Below are 18657 nucleotides of genomic sequence, written 5' to 3' on the forward strand. Positions count from 1 at the left end.
CATTGACTTTTTGAGTTCAGATATTCTGACTGTTGGGAGTTTCCCATGCTTTCTACACATGAATTGACCATTGTGCCCGTCTTGAAATGTATAGTTCCACAGTGTTGAGCCATAGTCCCATGGTTGTGTAAACCTCACCATTTGAGCTCCTTCAGATTCATGCCGCAAAACCAACTGTGTTCCGTGATTGTTTAGCTTAAGTGAAAACCCCTCAGAAGCGTCTCTCTGCTCTTTTGTTGCATGGCTATATAGAATGAGCAGCATATGCCACCCTGGCTGACCGAGGCTGGCACCCACCCCTGCCATCTTCCCTTGGTTTCCTGAGAAAGCTAAGGACTACTGCATAGATGTTGCTCTCATTTATCGGGGCATGCCAAGCAGTTGGTTGGTCACACCCTTACACTGCCCTTGCTTTGCTGCTCTTGGGACACACACACACACACACACACACACACACACACACACACACACACACACACACACTGGTATTCAGGTGGTTGTGGCTTTTACAGCCGCTAGCCGCCGCGGCGACAGACTCACTATCCCCGTATTGTCTACTTAGTTTTGAGAGATGAGCTCATTTGGTGGATGATTTGGCTCCCACATGGTGGCTTTGCCTGATGGTCTCATGGCGTCACTGAACCAAACACCGCACCTCTTGGTTTAGGTAAGGTCTGGGTGGAGCTTAAAGGTCCTGCATCAAAAGGGACGCTGAGTTATTAGAACTCTGTCAGAAAAGGGCTCAAAGTGTAGTGTTTGGGTGAGTGCTGACATGTGGATTAGGAAATATTCTCACATCAAAAACCCAAATCTTGGGGTTGGGGATTTAGCTCAGTGGTAGAGCACTTGCCTAGCAAGCACAAGGCCCTGGGTTCGATCCTCAGCTCAGAAAAAAAAAAAAAAAAACAAACAAAACCCCAAATCTTTCTCCCAATACTTACTTTTTCAGTTAGCTAAGAGAAAGTTCTTTTTTTTTTTTTTGGGCTATGGGATCTTTTTGGTTATTTATGACTATTGAATTTAGCATTTTTTTTTCTTTATCGTGGTGTGTGTGCATGTTAGGTACTGAACCCAGGGCCTTATGCCTGCTAGAGAAGTGGCTATCCCCAGCCCACCTGGTTCTTAAGTTTTCTTCTACATCCCACAGCCACAATAGCCAAACCAAACAGCTTAACAGGGAGACAGAGCCAGCCAATGCTTGGGTTCCCCCCCTCCTGGCTGTGGTGCCCAATGAGCATACTTGGATTGCTAGTGTGTAGCGATAGGAAGCCCTTCACTTGAGGCATAGCCTTGCCCTTCATGAGACGGCTCAGATTGTGGCTGAACTCAAAGCCATTAGAGACCTACTTTGTTTAATACAAAGACGGAGGGGAAAAAAAAAAGGCTTCAGGCTTTATTGAAATGCTTTGTGTTTGTGGGTAGGGGGCTGAATGTCTCCATTAAAAAAGGAGGGTCTCACTGTGAGGTTATTTTTTTTTTATTTTTATTTTTTATTTTTTTTGGTAAGAGCAGAGAACATTGCCACAGTGTCTGTGGTAAGTACAAGGCCCAACATAGAGATCACAAAAACTACAAAGCCTTGGAAGGTTTCTCCTAGTGTCCCTATTTGTTCCATGTCAACACAACCATTTCATCTCAGCCCTGACATCCCTGAGCATATGGATCCAGCCGGGATCAAAGGATGATGACACCCTCACATCAGAGTGAGTTCTTAGCCCCTCCTTGGTTTCTCGTTATACAGCCTGCTATCCGACGTCGTCCCTCCCAGCCAGAGTTATTTTAAGAGCCTAAAAATAGGAGTGTTTTGCTCACTGGAATGCCAGGAGGATTTTCCTGCGGTGCCAGACAAGCCATGTGGAGCCTCTGCTGAGGGGAAACCAGAATGCACCCCGTGAGCTGCCCTGGGCTCCCCCAAAGAGCAGTTGTTAATTTGGGTGTATTAGTTTTAGGAGATGGCTTATTATCTCTGTTTTCATGTGTGTGTATAGTTATGTATTTGTCTGTATGTGGGTTTGTGCATATGAGTACAAGTGTCCAAGGCCAGATGTGTTGGGGTTTTTCTCTCCTGAGTTATAGATGATTGGGAGCCACCTGATGTAGGTGCTGGGAACTAACTGCTTCTCTGTAGACCAGAGGGCTCTCCAACCCCTTTATGCATTTTTGTTGTTGTGTTGTTTTGTTTTTGAGACAGAATCTTAAGTTCTCTAGGCTGGTCTTGAACTCTTGATCCTCTTGCCTCCACTGCCTAAGGTGCTGGGACTGCAGATGTCTGTCACCATGCTAAACTTCATTGCCCTGTCTTTAAACAATTTGTGCCTGGTAGGACAGAACATGGGTCCTGCATGTCCCTGACACTTCATGCTCACAGCTTCACCAGCTTCATCCCAATCATAGAAAGGAGCTTGTAAACTGGGTGTAGTTGTGCACATACCTTTAATCCCAGCACTCAGGAGCCAGAGGCAGGTGGATTTCTGTGAGTTTGAGGCTAGCTTCATCTACATAGTGAGTTCCAGAACAGCCAGAACTACATAGTGATGCCTTGTGTGTTTAACACACACACACACACACACACACACACACACACACACACACACACACACACACACGGTGCTTGTGAGGGCTGGATGAAAAACACTGTGTAGGATGTTAGTATTTTAAAGTTACTATGTGTGTATTTTATTAGCTGGCTCGGGTTGCCTCAATGCTTGCACACCACTGTTAGGAGCTGTGTGTTAGAGCTTTGCTTTGTTTGCTTTCTTTATGCAGCCTGGCCGTCTTTGAACTCACTCCACATTCTCCTGCCTCAGCCTTCCAAGTATGCACTTGTTTCTCACTCCTTTGGAATTTATAGAAATCTTTTCTCATGACTTCGAGATTATTCTTTGCTATTCAGACTTTTAAAAGTCGGCCTATTCAACAAAAACTGACGAATTTGTCCCTTCAGAGTTTTCATTTCTCCTGGCTGTCTTCACCTGTGTCTTTGCATCTTCTCTGTGGTTTGGTCCCATAGGCGTTAGGTGGCTCCACGCTGAGTGCTCTGACGGACTCACTGGCTAAGTGCTCTTGCCCTGGCTATGGATTTCTACTGACTCTGGTTATGTTTATGACATATCTCTTTTTTTTTTTTTTTTTTTTTTTTTTTTTGGGTTTTTTCGAGACAGGGTTTCTCGGTGTAGCTTTGCGCCTTTTTCCTGGAACTCACTTGGTAGCCCAGGCTGGCCTCGAACTCACAGAGATCCGCCTGCCTCTGCCTCCCGAGTGCTGGGATTGAAGGCGTGCGCCACCATCGCCCGGCTTGACATATCTCTTAAAGGCTATTGGTTGGCCTGACTTTCCTTACTGTGGGAGTCTGTGGGAGACCAGCTCCAACCTGTTCCCACCTATCAAAGGGTTCTTGGGTGGAAGAGAGGAATGAGGAAATATTAGCTAGAAAGATAGACCTAGACAACGAGGAGAAACAGAGACACAGGATAGCTTTGGGAGGGCCCTGGGTCAATACCCAGCCGTCCAGAGGTTTATTTAAAAGGGTTTTTTATAATATGCCAAAGGGAAAGGCAAAAGACCTCCCCCTTGCAAGATCAAAGCACACTGTACAGTCAAGTGTAGACCCTTCCAAACACCTGGTAAATACGCCCCTGGCCAAATCATCCTATGATTCAGCCCTGCTGGGTAAAGCAAGCTCAGATTCTCTGACCCTGAGTAATTGGGGCTCCCACACCTTATCACATTTAGAACAGTTATGGAGTTACTGAAACAGTTGTCATGGTAGCCCAGAGTTCTTGACACCCCAATCCCAGTTTCTCCTGTGGTTGACATGCTGTTGGTTCGGGATGCCTGTTCCTTACGAACCGACATTGGCACATTACATCAGTAGGCAGAACAGTGGCGCCAGTCTTTGGCTCTAAGTTATATGGTAAAGGAGACTTAAAATGGCAGATCAGCTGATCTTAAATGGGCAATTAATTACTCTGGATTGTGTAGGTGGCCCGGTGTAATCACAAGACAGCTTTATCTGAGGTTGAGGATAGAAAGCAGGGCCTTGCCAGTGTGAAGTAAGGGCTCTGTCATGGAGCTGATGGGTAGTCCTCAGAAAGATCCTTAACAACAGCAGGAAGTACGAGAGGCTCAGACAGTGCTAGTGTGGGAAGAACACGGCCTGCTGTTGCTGGCCTCAAAGATAGAGCATGGGGCTATGAGCCAAGGGAAGTGGGTGGCTTCAGAGGCTGGAAGGGGGGCCAAACGTTTTCTCATCTGGAGCCTCTCAAAGAATGCTCCTGTTGACACAGATCTGAGCACCGTGTGACCTGTGTTAGGCCACTGCTCCATGGAACAGTGATAGTAAGTTTATTTGGATTTCCTTAGCCCTTATCTATTTCAGAATCCCATTCTGGCTTCCTAAACCTTTCCCGGCTTTTGTTGACCTTGAGAGCCACACAGATGACTGGTTGTGTGTTCTTGGAATACGCTTCAACTGGGATTTCTGTGATGTTTTTCTCGTAGCACATAGACTGAATGGTTGGTTGGTGTTAAGGCAGAAGACCACAGAAGCGTGTAATACCTTCATTTCAGAAGGATACACAGACAACATGATGTCACCCTTGAGCACCTGGGTGTAGCAGAGCTTGTCAAGTTTCTCCACTGTAGAGTTACCCTGCTTTCCATGTGTATGGATTGTTCCATATCCGTCCATCTGTCCATCCGTCAGTCCATCTGTGTGTGTGCGCGTGCATGCACGTGTACATTTAGTGCTTCAATGCTGTCTGTCACTACAGAATGCTCCAGGCTCATCTTGACTTTCTCCTGCCATAGTTCCAGAAGGAACTATTTCTCCAAGGGACTTTGTCATTTTGTTTTCTGAACTTGGGGTATGGTGTCCCAAGAAAGACAGGTTTAGCTCCCTGTCCTCAAGTCAATTAGAAAAACCATGTTAATAGTAAAAAGCAGGCCGGGCGGTGGTGGCGCACGCCTTTAATCCCAGCACTCGGGAGGCAGAGCCAGGCGGATCTCTGTGAGTTCGAGGCCAGCCTGGGCTACCAAGTGAGTCCCAGGAAAGGCGCAAAGCTACACAGAGAAACCCTGTCTCGAAAAACCAAAAAAAAAAAAAAAAAAAAAAAAAAAAAAAAAAAAAAAAAAAAGTAAAAAGCAGAAAAATGAGATTAGTTCAGTGTAACCACAATTGGGAGATGGATTCAAGGGGCGGGGGTTCACTAGATGTCCTTTTCTCTCTTCCATGTGTGTTCACATTAAACACTGCCCCCCCCCCATTTTCTGCTTTTTAACTATTAAATTAGCTGTTTAGTTTACCTTTGGAGGACTGGTGGCCAAATCTGACTTCTTGGGGCACAGACCCAATTTTGTAACCCTTTATTTTATTGGAGAATGGTATCAGAGACCAGATCTGGGAGCTGTGTGTGCTCTGCCCAATTCCGGATCTGTCAGCGGACAGAGCAAGGGGACATGTGTATGTCCGCCGACACTTGTATGTACACCTAGCTAGGCGCTGTTTTTAACAACGTAGGCTAATACAGCCTGCAGCTCACTGTGTAGCTCTGCTGACCTTGCACTGTGGCAGTCTTCCTGCACCAGCCTTCCAAGTGCTACAGTTACAAGAGTGAGTGTGTCAGCATGCTCAGCGGGGGTATTTCTCTATGCCACTGTGTCAGTGATCTGCAGAGAGGAAGCCAGTAGGATGTTTGCACACACACAGTCGTGTGTTCCCCAACGATGGGGGTGTACTCTGGGAAGCGCACCGACGCTGCTGTCCTCTGACCACTGGAGTGTATTTACACACGTTTAGTCACTATTACCACCTTTGTACACAGGATAAATGGCTTACTGGTCCCGGGCTACAAACATGTTACTGTACTGGCTGCTATACGTACTTGTAACATAATGGTGTTTGTCTAAATATGTTTAGACACGTTTCAACATGTCTGAAAAAGTCACAGTAAAAGTAAACAAGGTAAGTGGTCCTCCTGTATAGGGTGCTTTCAGTGGGTGGGACTTGCAGGCAGGGCTAGAATTTGCTTTGGGGGTGTTATGTGACACTCTCCCTGGGGAGATGTAAGCAAAAGCCTATGCACCCCAGCTAGGGAACCTGTAACTGACCAGAGTAAGGATCCCACCACAGTTCAACTTGGTGAACCAGGGAGTTTTACTGTGGGGATATTTACAGAAATATGGGTGAGGGGTTACTTACAGGAGTAGACATGACTCCAGGACAGCTGCCGTCACCAGAGGCCCACCCCAGCCTGGGCGACAGCTCATGGAGGCTAGAAACCTGGAGTGCACTGCAGGTGGCTCAGCATGGTTGGAGAGGGGCCCTTCCAGATACCTCAGTTAGTCTGAGCCCCCTCGAGGCAGCTTGTCTGAGAGCGTCCCTCAGTAGTGCTTTCTGCTTATATGTGCTTCGGGAAGGAGGGACCTAGTGAATGTGGTCGGTTTCAGGGACTTCCTGAAGCCCACTTGTTTACTTTGTGAGTTTAAGGTCCTTCCTAGGGTGATGGATTATTCCACCTCCCTCTAGAGCAGTGGTTCTCAGCCTTCCTAAGGCTGTGACGTCTTAATACAGTTCCTCAGGTTGTGGTGAACCCCCAACCATAACAATATCTCCGTTGCTATTTCATGAGTAACTTTGCTACTGTTGTGAATCGTAATGTAAAAATCTGTTTTTCTCATGGTCTAGGGTGACCCCTGTGAAAGGGCTCTTTCTTGACCCCCAGGTTGAGAACCACTGCTTTAGAACATCCTGTGTCTTAAGGAGTTCCCTCCAAAATTGGGCAGTGTTAATCTTGGAGGAAACTGCTACACAACAGGGCAGTCAGTGAGTGTGTTGGGAGCCAGTGTGACAAGCCCAGACAAGTTTACCACTGTGGTCTTGAGCCGTGTGTGTGTGCTTAGGCTAGGCCAAATCCATACCAAAATATTTTTTTTTCAAGAACAATTGTCATAGTTTACTGTGTGAGTTTTGTTGTTTGTTTTACTTTATAAACTTAAGAAAAACTTTTGTACTGGTACTTAGCTTAAAACACAGTTATAAACCTTTCCATATCCAAAGATATATCTTAGGAGAAATATATATATATATATATATATATATATATATATATATATATATATATATATCTTAGGGTGCATATATATCTTAGGATATCTTAGGATATATAGATATATCTTAGGATGTATATAGATTAGGAGATATATATCTTAGGAAATATACATACATATATATGTGTGTATATATGTATGTATACATGTGTGTATATATACACTTTTAAGTTTTTTGCTTGTTTGTTTTTTGCTAAACTGACACACTGCTTGGCCTAAGAATACATAGCATCAAGACCATCAGTGTCACTGTCTTTCATTTACACATCCTGTCCCCCTGGAAGGACTTCAGAGGAAGTAACCTCTTAAGGTGACAAACTTGTCCCTGCCGTCTTTTTATTTTTAGTTATGTGTGTTTGCGTGTGTGTGCATGCATGTGTTCACACATGTTCGTGGGAGTGCAGCTGTTGGAGGTGGCCAGAGGAAGGTGTTGTATCCTCTGGTGCTAGAGTTATATATAGGGTGAGTGGGTTGCCTGGTGTGGATGCTGGGAACTGAACTCAGGTCCTCTGCTAGAGCAGTGCCCACTCCTAACTGCTGAGCCATCTCTCCGGCTCTCTCCTGGAGGACCTGCCTGAGGCTCTTACGCCACCACTGCCACTGTTTTCCTGTAGAAGTAGGGCCATGCTGATGGCTGGCCTTGCTTCTTTGCGTGATAGACTTGCTTATAAACGAGTACGTAAGGATCCATGGATTCTGATCTGCCTTGATGAAAACCTTTGTTTCCATGGGGAGCGATATATGCAAATGTTTGTTATGGGACTCATGCAATTGTGAAGACTGAGAATTCCCAGGACAGGTCATCTATTCGTTGTAAAACTACAGAAGTGGGTGATGTAACTGAGAGCTTGGGGTGAGGTGCCATTGGAGTAAGTCTCAGAGTCTGAAGGCTGGAGCCTCTCTAGCTAAGGAGTTTGAGAGCAGAAGGAAGAGGAAGAGGGTGGCCTAGCTCAAGAAAAGACAATTCACTTTTCTTCTGCCCCTTTGATCCAATTGGATGATGTCCTCCTAAGGTTCAGGGTGGATCTTCTTTACTTAATCTATCGATTGAAACACCAGTTTCTGTTGAGGGAAGTTCCTCTGTGTCCTGCTCGGCCCCACCTGTGCCCACCGTTGGGGCAAATCTCTCCCACCTGTGGTCCTGCAGCCACTTATAAAATTACTCAGAGGCTTATATTAATTACAAACTGTATGGCCTATGGCTCAAGCTTCTTGCTAGCTAGCTCTTATAAACTTAACCCATTTCTATTCATCTATGTTTTGCCACGTGGCTTCATGGCATTACCTGTTCTCTCACATCTTGCTTCTCCTGGCGGTGGCTCACAGCTTCTGCCTGACGCCACCCTTCATCTCTGTCTTCCGTTTGAATGTACCGCCTAACCTTATCCTGCCCTGCCATAGGCCAATGCAGCTTTATTTATTATCCAAGGGGAGCCACACATATTCACAGCATACAGAAAGACATCCCACAGCAAGTTTCTTCTAGAAATATCCTTGGCATTGTGTCCAGAAATAGTTAGAAATGTCCTTGGAGTTATGTCCAGAAATGGTGCTGTACAGTTAGCTACATGGGCATTCTTTTGTCAAGTCTCACCATCATGGTAGCCGTTTGTATCCATGGTCAGTCAACTTCTTCCATGTGGATCCTTCGGCCTCTGTTTTCCTCCCTGGAAACTCCCAGTTGGTGTGGACCAGGGCTCCACTCTCTCTGCTGGTCTTTCCCTTGATGCTATAATAGCTATGTGTAGTGGTACTGGGGTTGTTAGCCTATACCCCATGAGATACATACATATGTACGTTTCTTTGTGCTTCTTCTTTTAGACTCCATTTATGTCCAGGTATACGTGAATATAGTTCTCCTCACCCACTTCAATGAGGTGGGTCCCACATCCCTTGCACAGTTAGAGTTCTGTTTCTTAAAAACCAGTGAGGACTGGTCACCCTCGAGGCCATCCAGGTGCTCTGTGTTTTCTCTTCTGGGACGTCTCTGGCTTACACTTCATACTTCAGACTCTAGTAGGCTATTAAGTTAATTTTTTGTAATTGATGTAAAGTCTTTTGTCTAAGTTAATTCTTTCAGTTAAGCACCAGCTGCTGAAAAAAAAAAACCCCTTTTCCCACCAAGTTGACTTGCTTCCTTGTCAAAGATCGGATGGATTATTGATTGCATCTGTGAGGGGCTGGTCTCTCCCCCTGGCCTGTGTAAGTACTTGACCAGCATAGCTCTGCAGTACAACTTTGAATCATCTTAAATCTGTTCTCAAGAGCTTGTTGGCTCTTGTAGGTGTGCTTGCTTTTTCCTTCAAATGCTACAATCAGTTGTCAGTATTTATAAAGTAGCATGCTTGGATTTTTACTCATGTTGACTTGAATCTACAGATGACTTCACACCACCCCACTAGCTCAGAGTCTTCCATCTACATTTTCTTTGCTCTCCTTCCTCAGCATTTTGTAGTTTTATGCATGTACATCTGTGCATGTTAGTCAATCTTGTGCCTGACAAAAGTCCCTTTTCCTGTTGCCCATAGTGACCTGTTTTGTTTTTCTTCGGAGTCTAGGCATTCATTCCTGGCACACGGGAAAGCATTTGTTATCATAGGGTGCCATGGTGTCTTGCAATAACTTGTTGGTTATTAGTTCCTTAAGGTTTTTGTTTTGTTGAACAAACATATCATCTGTGAACCAAGTTTTATTTCTCTCTTCCCTGTCTGTACACATTTTATTTCCTTTTTTTGTCTTGCTGTGTTGGCTAGGACTTTCAGTATGATGTGAAGTGGGAGTGATGTGAGAAAACAGCCTTACCATATTCTTCACTGTAGTAGGCAAGCGTTCAGTTTCCTACCATTAATTATGATAACTCAAGGGCCCTCTGTTTGTAGCTGAGAGAGATTTCCAAATGATAGAAATTCTCAACTCCTTGGTGCTTGGGTTTTCTTTTAATTAATCACAAATAAGTTAGATTTTTTTCAAATGCTTTTCCTGTAGCAATGGACACAAGAATTTTTCCTTGATGATATGTTATTTTTTTTCTAATATATTACCCTTGTCTCCTGAGTGAGTCACAGTTGCCCATGGAATTTAATTCATGTTATTCAATGTTGGATTCTTTTTGCTAATATTTTGTTGATGATGATTTTTTGTAAAAGTGATATGTAGCTTTCTTTTTTCAGTAGTGTTTATCAATTTGGTTGTTTCAGGAATGCAGGTTTCACTATCATAAGTAGAATGCACTAGACAAGTGTTTTCTGAAGGAGATTGTGGGGAATGTTATCATTGCCCCTTAAGGTTTAATGGTATTTTCTGGTGAACACATTTGGGCCAGGTAATTTATCAGGCTATTAATATTGATTAAATTTCTTTAATAGATAAGGGTCTGTTCAAATGATTCATTACTCCTTATGAGTTTTGATAGTTTGTTTCCTTAAAAGATTGTGCCATTTTGTCTAACTTACTGAATTTAGAGGCATAGAACTATTTACAGTATCTCCTTATAGTTAATATCTTTGGGTATTAACTCTAATCCCTCCCTCCCAGGAGGATCTGAGCATCTTGGGCTGCTTGAACACCTCCTTAGCCAAGGATGACCCAGGACTTCTGATCCTCCTCTACCTATGGAGCTCTGGGATTATAGGTTTGCAGTCCCACACCCAATTTATGCCATGCTGGGGCTCAGAGCCCAGGCTTTTATCATGCTGGGCAGACACTACATCCCCCGCCTTCCCTCCCTGTCTAGTATTGGTAACTTGTCTTTTCTTCTTCTTTCCCTGGTTACTCTAGGTAGGGCTTTGCCAATTTTTATTGATCTTATAGTGTTATTTTCTTCTCTATCTTTTAGCTTTTATAGATTTCCGCTTTGATTTTTCTTTTGCATTAGGGTCAGATTTCTTTGGTTTTCTAATGTATGGGCTTAGGTTATTGATTCCAGGTCTTTGTACTGTCCTAACTTATGTACTTGATGTTGTAATTTCCCCATTAAGCAATGCTTTTGCCCCACCCTACACATTTGTCTAATTTGGGAAACCTCACTTCCATGTGGTTAAAATACTTTAGAAATTCTCTTGAGGGTTTTAATTTGACCTGTGTGATTTGAAGTTAATTTCTAAATTAGGGGGAATTTCCCAGATTGCTTTCTGTTCCTTGGCTTCTGGTCTAAGGGTGCATCTGTGTGATCTCTATTCCTTTTGGACAGGATTTGTTTTAGGTCCATGTTGGTACATGTCATTGTGAACTTGAGATGCCCTGTTTGGTGCTGATGAAGGATTCTGTAAACAGATTAGAGTTCATCAATTTGTTTGGGATGAATGTGGACTCACTGGTTTTCTGCATGCTTTTTCTGTCAGTTACTAGAAGATATATCCAAGTTTCCAACTAGGATATTGCACTCATCTATTTTTCCCAGTTTACCACTCTGGTCAAAGTATTTAGATGTCCACTTAGGTACGTTCGTGTTAACGACTGGTGTCCAGTCCTGCAGAAACCTCTAGCATTACATAATGCCTCTCTTTAACCCTGATAGTGTTTCCTGTTATGAAATCTGTTTTACCTAAAATTGACACAGCTACCCTGTTTTAACTGGTGTGAGTCTAGTATCTCCTGATCAACTTACCTTCCTGAACCTGGTATTTAAAAATTGGAACTTCTTTTAAAAATTTATTTACTAAAATTTTGTATTTGTATATATTCATTGTACAGTTGGTGGGATGTTTTTGTTGTTATTTTTGTACAAGTATATTGTGTACTTTGACCGGGTTTGCTCTGTTTATCCTCCCTTGCCGCCTCCTCCTTCCCATCCCTTTTCTCAAATAGAAACCTCTTCTACACACACACACACACACACACACACACACACACACACATACTAATTTAGATTTGGCATATGAGAGAAAATCATGTTTATCTTTCTGAGACTGGCTTAGTTTGCTGAATGATCTCAGGTGTCCTCCATTATCCTGTAAATGGTAAGATTTTGTTCTGTATGGCTTTTGAAATCAATTTTAGTTGATGTATTTAGACCAAAAACACACAAAGTCATAAATTGATTTTATGGCTGAATAAAACTCCCATTTTGTGTATGTACTATATATTTTTTTATCCATGTTCCTGTTGGTGAACATGTCTTGCCTATTGTACATAGCGCATTAGTAAACATTAACACAGCCCAAATCCTAAACACTTGGGAAGTGGAGAGAAGAGAATTGGGGGTTTAAGGCCAGCCCGGGCAATACAGTGTGTCTGAGGCCAACCTGGGCCACAGGAAACCCTATCCTTTTTTTCCCCCTCTTCTTTTAATTTATTCTTTTCTCGTATAATAATTCTGACTGCAGCTTCCCCTCCCTCCACTCCTTCCAACCCCTCCCACCTCCCCTCTCCCCCACATCCACTATTCTTCTTTGTCCCTTCAGAAAAGAGCAGGTCTCCCAGGGAGATCAGCTGAACATGGCATAATAAGATACAATAAGACTAGGCACAAGCCCTCATGTCAAGGCTGGACGAGGCAACCCAGTAGGAGGAAAAGGGTCCCAAGAGCAGGCAAAAGAGTGAGAACCAGCCCCTGCGTCCACTACTAGGAGTCCCATAAAAACCCCAAGCTCAGCAACCACAGCACGTCTACAGAGGACCTTGCGCAGACCCATGCGGGCTCCATGACTGCCATGTCCGTCTCTATGAGCCCTGCTTACTTGATTCTGCGGACTGTGTTCTTGTGTCCTGGAGCCCTCTGGCTCCTACAATCCTTCCTCTTCTGAAGGGTTCCCCTGAGCCCTGGAGACCCTATCTTAAAAGAAAAATAAAATAAAATAAAATTGGGTGGACAGGCACTATTTGCTTACTTTGAACCTCATCCTATCTGAGTCTTAATGTGAGTTTCTTAGAGAATGGGATTTGTCATTTAAAAAATAGACTCTGAAAAAAAAAATCACTTTTAGTTGTTGGTGTAATTTAGACCCAAACTGTGCAAAGTCATAAGCTGATGTGGTGGATGTGATTTCTAGCATTTGTTTAACTGACCGTTATTAAGTGCACTATTTAAAACCCCTTTTCTGATTTTAACTGAATGCTTTGTGTGAGCCCATTTGCCCGTCTCTCACCAGCTTCTTTTCTCGGACAAAGTCTAGTTTTCCCACCCACAGGTTTCTGTCTCTCCCTGAAGAAATCTTGTGGGTTGGTCAGGTAGGAATCAACTTCCTGATATTTGTTTGAAGGCAGCATTTCTCTTTTGGGTTATTAAAAAAAAATGTATTTTATGGGTAGGAGTGTTTTGCCTGTATGCATGTAAGTGCACCACATGTGTGCAGTGCTCTCAGAGGCCAGAAGAGGGCATCAGATCCCTTGGGACTGGAATTAGAGATGGTGTGAACCTCCAGGTGGGTGCTGGGAACTGAACTCAGGTCCTTTGGAAGAGCATCACTGCCTTTTAAACTGCTGATCCATCTCTCTAGCCCACTCCAGGATTTAAAAAAACGTTTAATAGTATTACTGTTTTCTAGACAGATCTTGCTATGTATTCCAGGCTGGCCCTCAGGTTGTGTCCTTCTTCCAGTTCCCAAGTGCTGGATTACTGCCACGTGCTACCATGCAGTGCTCTCAAGGATGGTTTCCTGTGTGTAGATTTGAGGGTGGGCAGTGTTTGCTTTCACATGAGCTTGTGTCCCCACCGCTGTGCTGGGTTCCAGGCATGCACTGCTGCTTTGTACAGTTTTTTCAGTTCCGAAGGATAATCTGTCTGTCTGGGTGGGGCTTTGCAGGTTGGCTTTTCGGTTCGTTCTTGGAGCTCTCTCTCCATTTAAATTTCCTTCCTTCTCTTTCCTTTCCATTAGAAGGGCTATTAACCTGTTGTGTATGAACATTACAAACCCCTTGTCTGTTAACAGCACGGTGGGTGTCGTTTCTGCATCTCACTGATTGTGCTTTATCCCTGAGACTGTTTACTTGTTGCCTACCAACAGACCCTGTTGTGGAAGCCAGGCACACTGTGTCCGGGTACTAGGATCTGAAGAAGCAATCAGTCCTCTGGCTGGATTGGAGCATGGTCCAAGGTTGGCTAAAGCTGTAGACACCAGGGCTTTCACATTCCTCGGAGGTGCTCATGCTGACGCCTTTTCATCTTCGGGCTCCTTTAAGGACTTTTCAGATAGTGTGAGTCTTGGTGCTCTTCCCTCTCATCCGGCACCACTGTCCTGGGAGCTTTGGGGAGTTGACTCTGTGATCACACGGGTAAACCTCAGTTGTGTTATGTCAGTGACCTTCACAAGTGTTTCTTGGTCACTCAGCTCTGCCTTTGAGGACAGAAAAGCCTGGGGAAATGTAGGACCCGGACAGTGCTCTTCTCTAGCTTCGGTAAGGCTCTGGCTACTCCTCCATGGAAATCTGGGTTTTTGATAGGAAGACTTCGAGGAGGACATTGCATAGTGTTACTCTGCACTTTCCTACCCTGGTGGGGGATCTGATGTTAAAGCACATGCAGGTCAAAAGGTTCCCTTAACTGTAGTCTTGGGGTTTCCTTTCATGCACTCAGTCTACGTGCAACAACTTACCAGCGCCACTGTTCAGTTGTTCCTGCGGTTAATGGCTTCACCAGGGAAATCTGCCCCACCTGTGACTCTGGATTCTCCTGGTTGTCTCTAGATTTTGGTGATTGTGGTTTGATCTGTGACCTCAGTTTTCTGGTGAGCTGAGTTTGAAAAGTCCCCACTTCTTAGGCTGCTCAGTTTTTTTCTTTCTCGGATGGGATGACTTCCCGGCTCCGCATGGTCGAGTGGGGAGTGGAAGTCCCCTCGTGGCTTTCTGCACACAGCCTTCCCCACCTTCCCACAAGTTGAAGGGGGCTGGTTTATGTAAGACATCTTGACCTTTCAAAAGCACCTGAATCTTATAGAGGGAAATAACCCCTTTCCAGTCAAAAAATCCCTGCTTTTCTGAGTTGCTACACACCTCTCCTCCACCCTCGTTTCCATGGTTCCCTGAATCCCCCAGGAGGCTGGGGTAATAGCTGGGTGGTAAGTGCTTGCCTCCAGAGTACAAAGTACTGGATTTAATCCCTAGCACTGCCAATCAAACTATGAATGGGCTCTCTATCAAACTTGGAAGTGCCAAGGATGTATGTGGTTTGGGTGGATGGGCATTTAGCTCCTTTGTAATTTTCCTCAGCCTCTCTATCCCATCCCATCTTTGCTAGACAAATGAGTCATCACAGTAGTCTTTTACAAACACACCTTTAGCCCTCCTGCCTAACAGCTGCTGATTGGACCTCCTATCCGGAGAGGCCCTATTCCAGCAGACAGCTTGCTTCGCCATGTGGAATGTGGGAGCAGCCAAAAAGGAGGCATGGTTTCTAAGTAGCCAGAGTAATTCTTCCAGTACAGTATTGTGCCCTTTATCCTTCTCCCAGAGGAAGTTGTTAAGTGGGGGCAGAACAAGGCGATTGTAAGACAGTTGGGGCCTGGATAGGGTGAGGAGGGCATCTGCTAGGGAGGTTACCTTGGTTGCAACAGGATTGATTGCTAAGTAAACATGCTTAAGAGTCATGAAAGCCAGGCTTGGTGTGGCATGTCTGTAATCCTTACTCAGAAGGCTGAGGCAGGAAGATGGTAAGTTGGGCGCTAGACTGAGCTTGCTCAAAAAAGATTTTCTCAGTGTTGTGTTTGATGTAGTTGCAAATTTTGTGGAAAGAATACTATAGGAATAGATTGTAATAAGAGGTACGGGTATAAAGCCCAGTTTTCTAAATGTCAGTTGTATATATGAGTACAAATGGAAATGTTAAATGCATATATACATTTGTACAAAAATATATGTGTACATATTATATAAATATATGTGTACCTATGCACACATCTGTGTGCATACCCATAGTCATATTTATATATTTGGTGGTGGTTTTTTTTTTTTTTTTTTTTTTGAGACAGGGTCCCAATGTGTAACTCTGGCCGTCCTGAAACTCACCATGAGACCAGTCTGGTCTCATACTCAGAGACGTGCCTGCTTCTGTCTCCCAAGTGCTGGGATTAAAGGCATGCACCACTACACCTTGCTTTTATAGTAAATTTTTATTTTAATTTAAAAGATGCCACAGAAAGTGGCTCAATACTTCACATGACCCTGAACTGAACCTGTTACAGAAAGGGGTAGTACAGATGGATCTCCACATCTAAGAGTTGGGATCGGTGTTTTTTCCCTCTATAATGATGTAAGTTGATCTACAGAATTGGAATTTTGAATTTAAATTGTCCGCTGGATAGGAACAATCCTCATGGGATACTGGGTACAATACTGTATTGACAGAATGACTCCGGCTACTTAGAAACCATGCCTCCTTTTTGGTTACTCCCACATTCCACACGGCGAAGCCAGCTGTCTTGCTTCCAGTCAGCCCCAAGGTCATGAGTGGTGCTCGACCATGGGCTGTGCTGCCAAGCCAGGTGTGAAGTGGGTTGATGGAGTCAGTAAGGAGTTAAACTTCATAATTCTATATAGCACACGGGCGGTAGGTGATTTTTAAGTGGTAAATCAATCTTGAGATACACTGAACTGAAGATAATATTGGAAACATACTCTATGAATGGATATATACATAGCTCACACAAAAAAAGAAACTCTGAGAAGAATATATCATCTCTTATAATAATAAAGCAAGTAATTTACAATCTGTTTCCTTTAAAAAAAAAAGTTTCCCTAGGTTTGTTCTCATTTGGAAATAGACCATTTGGTGGGAGCAGATGCAGTTGTCTGCCTTCAGCTCAGGGCATGTCCATCACAGCAGAAAGCCAATCCTTTTGCATCACACACACACACACACACACACACACACACACACACACACACACACACACATATATGTGTGTGTATATATACATACATACATACATACACACATAAATACCATATATATAATATAGATGCACATCATATGTGTATATTATATATGTATATCATATATTTGTATATTATGCATATCATACATATATCATGCATGTCATGTGTATCATATATGAACACCATGTTTATCACACATATATGCATATAACGAATATTACATATATGTATATATGAATACCATACATATATATACATCATGTATATCACACATGTATACCACACATGTTTATTATGTATATCACATATGCACAGCATGTATATCACATATTTGTGTGTGTGCGCACACGTGTGCACATGTGTGCACTTGCCTCACAATCTGTGAAGGTCTTGATAGATTTTCTCACCGCATATTTCTGGAGCAGATAGAGGTAACATCCAGTATTTGGGATGAGGCTCGTGGTGAAGCAGTAAGGGGAACAATACTTAACACAGTGCCTTTTATGTTCCAGGCAGCACTTCAGGTAACAGACATGCTAACCCATGTAATTCTCACAGTTACTTTTACAAGGTAGTGTGCTGTGGTTACTCTGGTTTTCAAATAAGGAGAGCAGCTACACCAGAAGTTTAAGCAACTTTAAGTCACATAGCCAGGTCTGAGTCAGAAAATCTCACTTGAGAGAGACTGTTACCCTGGTCTGGTTGCCAAGCTGATGCCTGTAGACTCCAGATGTTGGGCGGTGGGAGAGGCAGTCATTTGTGGGAATCGGGGAATGTAACCCGAGGCTCCTTGCCTGTGACTGCTCCTGTCTTAGATGCTCTTTTATTGTGGTAGGACACCATGACCAAGGCAACTAATAGAAGAGTTTATTGGGGGCCGATAGTTCCAGGGGCTAGAGTCCATGGCCGTCAGGGCAGGGAGCATGGCACCAGGCAGGCAGCTGTGGTGCTGGAGCAGTAGCCGAGAGCCCACATGGCCGTCAGGGCAGGGAGCATGGCACCAGGCAGGCAGCTGTGGTACTGGAGCAGTAGCCGAGAGCCCACATGGCCGTCAGGGCAGGGAGCATGGCACCAGGCAGGCAGCTGTGGTGCTGGAGCAGTAGCCGAGAGCCCACATCTGCAAGTAGGAGGCAGAAAGGCTGCTGCCAGGAAGGACTTCCGAACTCTAGTGAGAAGGGCCACTGGGTGTTCAAAGCTCGGTGAGCTGTTCTGTGGGAGCTTGGAAGATAAGAAGGTTGAGAGAAATGCAGTGGATGGAGACCTGGCTTGTGAAGTTTCAGAGTGAAGCAAAGACCCTACCAGGCCATTTGTGTGAAGTATCTGCGCTGTCTGGTCGGCTGGAGCTGAAGAATGGGCTGTGATGAGCGAGAGACCAGAACCACTAGAGTGAAACCTTTGCTCTGCTGGGACAATGGATGCTGGTCATCTGGAGCTGAGAAGTCAGCGGTGATTAAGAAGAGACCGGTGTCACTGAGGTGACATCTTCTGGGAAGTGTGTCCTCAGAGTTAGCACACTGAAGCTGCATTCCAGAGGCGGCAAAGGTTGTACCTTGTGCTGGCAGCTGAACTTGGTAGTATAAGAGTCACCCAGGTGATACTGCTGAAGGCATGAAGGGGTTATGGAGAGCAGCTGAGGCTTAGCCTGTGAGAGACCAGGAGAGTTCATTGGTGAAGGTGCAGCCTCAGTAGCAGTTGGAGGTTGGGGACTGAAGGGGTCATGCAGAGAAGTTGAGGCTTGGC

At 44.4% G+C, this 18657-nt stretch overlaps 1 protein-coding gene across 4 annotated transcripts in view; it reads left to right on the forward strand.

Annotated features, from left to right (window-relative positions):
- Window positions 1-18657, forward strand: part of Tbc1d8 (TBC1 domain family member 8) — a 134328-nt gene that overhangs the window by 56091 nt on the left and 59580 nt on the right. The gene's annotated exons all lie outside the window — the stretch shown is intronic.

This window comes from Peromyscus californicus, unplaced genomic scaffold (assembly GCF_007827085.1).
Source record: "Peromyscus californicus insignis strain IS unplaced genomic scaffold, ASM782708v3 Scaffold_19__1_contigs__length_69161282, whole genome shotgun sequence".
Classification (NCBI taxonomy): domain Eukaryota; kingdom Metazoa; phylum Chordata; class Mammalia; order Rodentia; family Cricetidae; genus Peromyscus; species Peromyscus californicus.